Genomic DNA, 6,503 nt, shown 5'->3' with positions numbered 1-6,503 from the left:
CGTAAAACCTCTAAACTTCTGTAGCAAGCCTTTTTTTAAATCTTTCTAATTCTTTATAGCATGAGTTCTCCCTTTCCAGTACATATTTCTCATATGTTTACGTCTTAGGCACAGGTCTAGACATGAAACCTCCCTCCTACCTGGCACTGTGCATTTCATGTGAGTTATAATAGTCCGTAGTAACTTTGAAATGTTTTTATGAGAAAATAGGTTTAACATGTGAAAGTGTAAAATCATGAATAAATGAGCTTCATAGAGCCTTTTGATCACATACATGTGAGTATCTCAAAGCAGACAAAAAATATTTACTAGCATGTTGTTTACATCTGCAAGTTGTGAAATAAATTAAAATTAGTTAACAGTAGTTTTCAAAATACAGTAGTAGACTCAATAATTTTACTACTTTTATGTGTGTTGTATTGTTTTTTAATTTTAATTTATTGTCGTCACAGAATTAATTTGTAACAACAATACTGTGGCACTAGAAAATAAAATTAAGTGTTCTGTTAAAATATGGGTTTTTAATTACTAAGCTTGTTACAATAACAATGCACTATACACTGCTGCATTGTAAATCTACTTTTTAAAACAAAACTTGTTTGCAACTTGGTTTATCCTAAGTAGAAAAGGTTTTTTTATATAAACCAGTGTGACCAGGATAGCACCAACTTGCAGTCTATTCCGTCCAATGGCATATCCAGGGAAAGGGCCATGGTCCCCTTCAAGATTTTGAAAAAGACTTTTTTAAGAAAAAAAAACTTATTGCTTTTATATTCTAACCATACAAAATTAACTCATCTGTATAAACTAAACTTTCCAAATGAATTGATTTCTTTCTAACATTTTATATTTTGTTGTATTGAAAACCAAAACTACCTGTCACAGTAATGATAGTGGTAAACTAACACTCATGTGGCTCTTTCCAAAAATAAAGGCTGAATCTGCCCTTGACTCAACCCCTTTATAGCTCGAACCTTGATCTGAAGAGTCCCTTGATAACAAGATTGTTCCCCAAGTACACTTAAAATGTTTTCCTAATCCGCTTAAAATGTTTTCCAAATCCACTTTAAATGTTTCTCGAATCCACTTAAGACTCTTGCTATCGAGGTTTTGCTAAAATGTACATTTTAAAGTAAATTAATTCAATGTTTATATTATTTTTATACTCTTTATTTTTTGTTCCAAATTTACAATGAGGTATTTATAAAAAAATGATAATAGGTTTGTAGCCTAAGAACAGATAAAACTTACTAAATAGTATGTTAAAGATTTGTAAACAAAACTCTACTCTTGTACAGTGTCTATCAATGACGAGGCTGTGTTGTTATTTATTTAACTGTCATCTACCTTGGTGCTAAAGTACCTCACTTTGTTTTTTGTTGTTTAGTGCTATATTGAACATAAGAAAATTTGTATTATAAATCCAAAATAGCATGTGAATTCAGTGGTGTAACTAATGGAGGGATGAGGGAGACAGAACTCCTCCCCTCCAGGAGCTCTAAAAATAAATAAAATATTCATATAACATAAATCCAAAATGTATGAAATACTGCAGTTAAGTGTTTTACCTGAAATTAGGCCTATATAGTTAATACAAATTTATATGTATTAAAATTAATTCAATATGCCCTATTACATCAGATACCCTCACTTCCTCAAAGCAGGTGTGTGACTGGAATAAAGAAAATTACTTCAACAAATATATCTGTATATAACATATTTTAAAGACCATGTAAATAGTGTAAAAAGCTTTTTTGTATTATTTGGGAACTTGGCTAGCAATATAACAATATAAGAGGCTCGCTTCAGGGCATGGTTCACCAGTGACTCAAAGGACACTTTAGTTTGGAACCTACCTGTACTTTTTATGAAACCTGCTCTAGTTAGTATCTGTTTTCACAGATTTAATAGGGGATTGAAGTGGTGAGAAGTATACTTTATAATTATTACAATGAAGTGAATTATGTGCGAGTCACCCATTACTCAGAGATGCACATTTGTATCCTTTGTTGGTGCCGATTTCAGCTCCTGTCATTATATGGTACGTTATTCCATAGGCCTCCAAGTTACAGGGTAGCTCTTTACGTTGGTTATTCAATAGATCAATATCTGTCTAATTGGATATAGTGAGGAGGATGAACCTTTAAGTGTTGAGTTTTCAGTGGTGTTGATATAGGCTACTGCCGGGTGTATTTGCCACGCACAGAGCTGTTCCACAGTCAGCGCAGATGTAGCGCGTTCTTCATCGACCGTGATCAAATTTAGTGATATCTTCATTTACCTTCAGAATCTCCTGATTCATCACGTCAGGTTGTGCTCGATAAAAGGAGTCCTGATCGCCATCATTCTCAGAAATATATACTGCTGAATGACTAAATCAAAATAACGATCCGACAAATCTAAAATTGATAAAACGTCTTTACAACTAATTATAATCAAATTATTCCTGCCAAAAAGAATGAACGTAACTGAAAAAAAATACAACATTCAACATTCATAGAACGTTCTACGTTCTGTTTCTAACGTCCAGGTAAAAATTCAGCACAATGTTCTGGTACAATTTGTTAATTTTAACCTAGATTGTTAAAACCTTGTTGTGTGTACGTGTTAGGTTAGTTATTTACCTGAGGAAGACATCAGATTGCAGATCTTGTAATGTTTAGAATTACTTATTTCTTGTATTACAAAGCAATGGCAAATGTCTGAAAAAAATCCTGTTTCCTCACAATCAGGTAGTTCCACCAATTTTATCTGCAGTGCTCTGGTGCTGAAATACACTAAACTATCAGATGCCAAAGTTCGCCAACATCATGAGTCACAGGTGACTCATGTTGCAACTTCTGAAAGATTTAACACAGATTAACTATAGACAAATAATTGTAGTGTTAAATGGGACTGTAGATTAACTAAGGTATTTAATGCCTATATCACAATGAAATGTGTTTATAAAATTTAAGCGTAGCACATTTATGCAGACAGATTTTTGAGCTTTTTACACAATTCATCGACCTAAACACAAGATGGTATAATTTAAAACTCAATCTTCCAGGCCTTGGACAGCATTCTGAAAAAAGGTTGACAACATGATGTAGTGCTCTTTATGAATATAAAAACACATGTAAGTGTATCCATGACTACAACTGTTGCTCATGAAAAAGTTTACAATGATGCATAATTTTGTTTCACCCTTACGTCATTTCATGTCGGGAGTGATAAATTATGGATATTATTTCACTTGTCAACCAAGTGCTATAACTTTTTGTACTCTTACTAATCAAATCACAGGAAATAAAGCAATGTTTGCTAATGTAAAAATGTCTTCTTTTTACTAGTTATCCTGATAAGTTGGCCATTTGTATAAACTACCTTACTAACATAAGAAAACCATTTGAACACATAGGCCATTGCCTCATTTGCAGACTTATGAATGCATTCTTGAAGCTCGTTTCTTATTGGAAACTATATATTAATTTAAAACAAACTCTCCAATAATATAAGTTTTTTTAAAGTTAAAAAAAAACTTATATTATTGGAGTTTGTTTTTAAATTAATATATGACTTATGAATGGTTAACAATTGTCCTTACAGTCCAGCAGCCGAGAACCATAGTGCACAAAACTTGGCTTTTCTTTACATCAATAGAGGAATTTTTATCGAATGGTTACAAATATGAAAATATAATGTTTCTCAGGTTATAGTTTTCCTAGCTTGATAAACTCAAAAACGACTGTGGCAATGACTTCATTTATGTGTCTGTTGGTGGTTTTAAATGTGTCAAGCTAAATATAATTTCAGCGAGAAATGATCACTTCATATTTTTTTATACCCTCCCATTTAAATCTTCACCAGAACTAACGTGGCTGATGATCGATTCCTTTGCTAGGGGAAATTCCTCTTTTGATTTCCAGGAAAATAAGGTTGTGTGCTTTTTACAATGCAAATTGGCTCTTGGCTCCTCACTGACAAAGTCCACCCTGTATCAGATAAAGCCACTATCACAGTGTTTTTTGCATCTTCGTGATACTCATTAGTCACTAACGCGTTCTGTGGATTGAATCTCCTAGGAGCATTGAAACATAAATGTGCACTGATTATCGACATGCCTTGTGCATTACTTACTTACTTACTGCCGGGGCGTAACAAATCTCAGTCGATTCTTTGCCTCGTCTATGAGCCTCTTCCTTGTGCATTAAGCAATAAATTATCATTAGTATTTTGTGTACGATTTGTGTTTCAGTGTCAGTTCAAAATTTTTAAGTACAATTGATCAGCCCTCCAATTGTAAAATACCTTCCTTTTTTGACACCAAAGGGTGCTTCAGTTTTGGAAATTCATCCACAGTAAATGAAGTGCTCCAACGCAATGAGTACCAGCAAAGTACAAAAGTGGAACAGGAAAATATTTATGATGAAACAATGTCAAGCATCATTGACTACAATCGAAGATAAGTCAGTGATCATGGAAGATTCAGTCGATGCCATGGACAATAAAATATCTGAAGATTCCCATATTCAACTTCAATGGAATTCCTGAATGTAAATAGAACAAGTTTACACAAAATTGTCTACGGAAATTTTTCAATTTCATAAACTGTACTCAAGTTGTATTTCCAAACTATTTGAGGAATACCGCATGGAAAAAATGTGCTTTGGATGAATTTTAAAATAAAGGTGATCAAAGCAAGGTTATTAGATTATATTGCTATTACAAGAGATGAACAAGTGTTTTTTCTTATCAGACCTTCATTGTAGCATAGAGATACAGCTGCAGTTCACTAACTGAGAGGTCATGGGTTTAATTCCTAAGCATGGACCGTTTTTCTGTAACATTTGTCAAAACATGTCACAGAACATGTTTATACAAAATTGTTTATGGTCCTAAAACTTTTAAAGTGCGCTTGGACCAATTTCCTGTAACAATGTTTTTCTGATAGTAAAAATGCCAATGGTGTAGAAAGAACCCTCTAAGACGTTCCATTGGAGCATTTCTACATCCTAGAACTAGCGATCATGATCCAGTTTTAATTAAATCCAGTACATCATCAGTTCAGTAGTAAATTGGATTGTGTAAGTACACGATCTTTCTTTCCGTGAATTCGATTGAGACAGTTTTTCATTTAACAAAAGTTTTGTATGATAAATTAAAATGCCACTGGTGTAATAAGTACCCCCTTAAAAATAAAAACCAAGGAATCTCAACATTCAAAGATATGTCAACTGTATTTGGTTATATACAGGATCTTCTGTTGAGTTTATGCCGCAATGTACATCAAGGTTTTTTGCTGAAATTGACTTTTGGAGTTTGTTTCTGCACCAAAATGACCGCTCTGTCATTCAAACTCAAAATCTTACCGGATCTTTTGCATTGACCATACAAAAATCTGATAGTAAACTTTTTAGCCCTCACCTAGGATTACAGAGGAAGTAGAGTTCACCCAGGCTTCTGTCTAACAAAATGCAGACTCTTCCTGGATTCAAGATCGTCTGTTGGACTTTGAAATGCTCTGACGTACCTCTTCTACGTACTTCTCATACGTACTTATCTGGTCTCTACCAGCAACATCCAGTGATGATGACTTGTACAAGGTATTCAATCTGGCAAAAATTAAATCAGGAATACAAAGTGTCCTTCTGCTGCAGAGCAACAAAATTAATTCAGCCTAGTAACACCAAAATCACAACATTTGGTGGTAACTTGGCTGGTAGAGGGTTAATTTTGTAAACTTATGCAAGTCTGATTGATTTACATCAGTTTACAGTTTTATTATGCATTTCAAACATTTAAAAAAAGCCCATGTAAATGTTTACTCAAATAAACCTCTTTATTTATCAACAATAATATAAATATAAACATTAATATATAAAAACAGTATATAATCTTCAGTATACTCTAAAATTCTACTACCTACCCAATATAATTGACTCATTATGCACCTTGACATGTGGTAATTTGTTGTAATATATTATCTGTAAATATATCTTAAAGCCCACAATTACCTTAATAAAATATAAATAATACTATATTTAAGAACCAAACCAATAGATCAAAAACTAGACAGAATACATACTCAATGTAACAGTATACAGTACTCATAAAAACTTAATGTGTTATTATAATGTTAAACTTATTAAAATATCACTGTACGCCTAAAAAGAGAAGGCACAGACAACATTTTTTATTTCTTTAATCTAGTTACTATTAAAATGAGAACTACTGATTGTTGTTAGGAATCACACACAAGTTAACTTTAAACGTTAATCAATCACATATGTGTTTATATTTAACATCTACCTATCACATATAAGTTTATTTTAAATGTTAATCAATCACACTCAAGTTTACTTTAAACAGAAATCAATCACATATGGGTTTACTTTTTTTTCCAATCACATACAAGTATACTTTAAAAAGTAATCAATCACATGAGTTTTACTTTAAACAGTAATCAATCACATATGAGTTTACTTTAAACCGTAATCAATCACATGTGAGAAATTAGTTAT

The 6,503-nt window shown here is 32.5% G+C and overlaps 1 long non-coding RNA gene across 1 annotated transcript; it reads left to right on the top strand.

Moving 5' to 3' along the window:
• Window positions 1–129: 129 nt before the first annotated feature.
• On the top strand, window positions 130–1,311 carry LOC124367992. Its single transcript, XR_006922935.1, has 2 exons — window positions 130–179; window positions 211–1,311. It is a non-coding gene; the product is annotated as an uncharacterized LOC124367992 (long non-coding RNA).
• Window positions 1,312–6,503: the final 5,192 nt, after the last annotated feature.

This window comes from Homalodisca vitripennis, chromosome 8, assembly GCF_021130785.1.
Source record: "Homalodisca vitripennis isolate AUS2020 chromosome 8, UT_GWSS_2.1, whole genome shotgun sequence".
Lineage (NCBI taxonomy): Eukaryota > Metazoa > Arthropoda > Insecta > Hemiptera > Cicadellidae > Homalodisca > Homalodisca vitripennis.
Note: the sequence above shows the minus strand (reverse complement) of the source record. Positions and strands in the feature narration are given on the sequence as shown.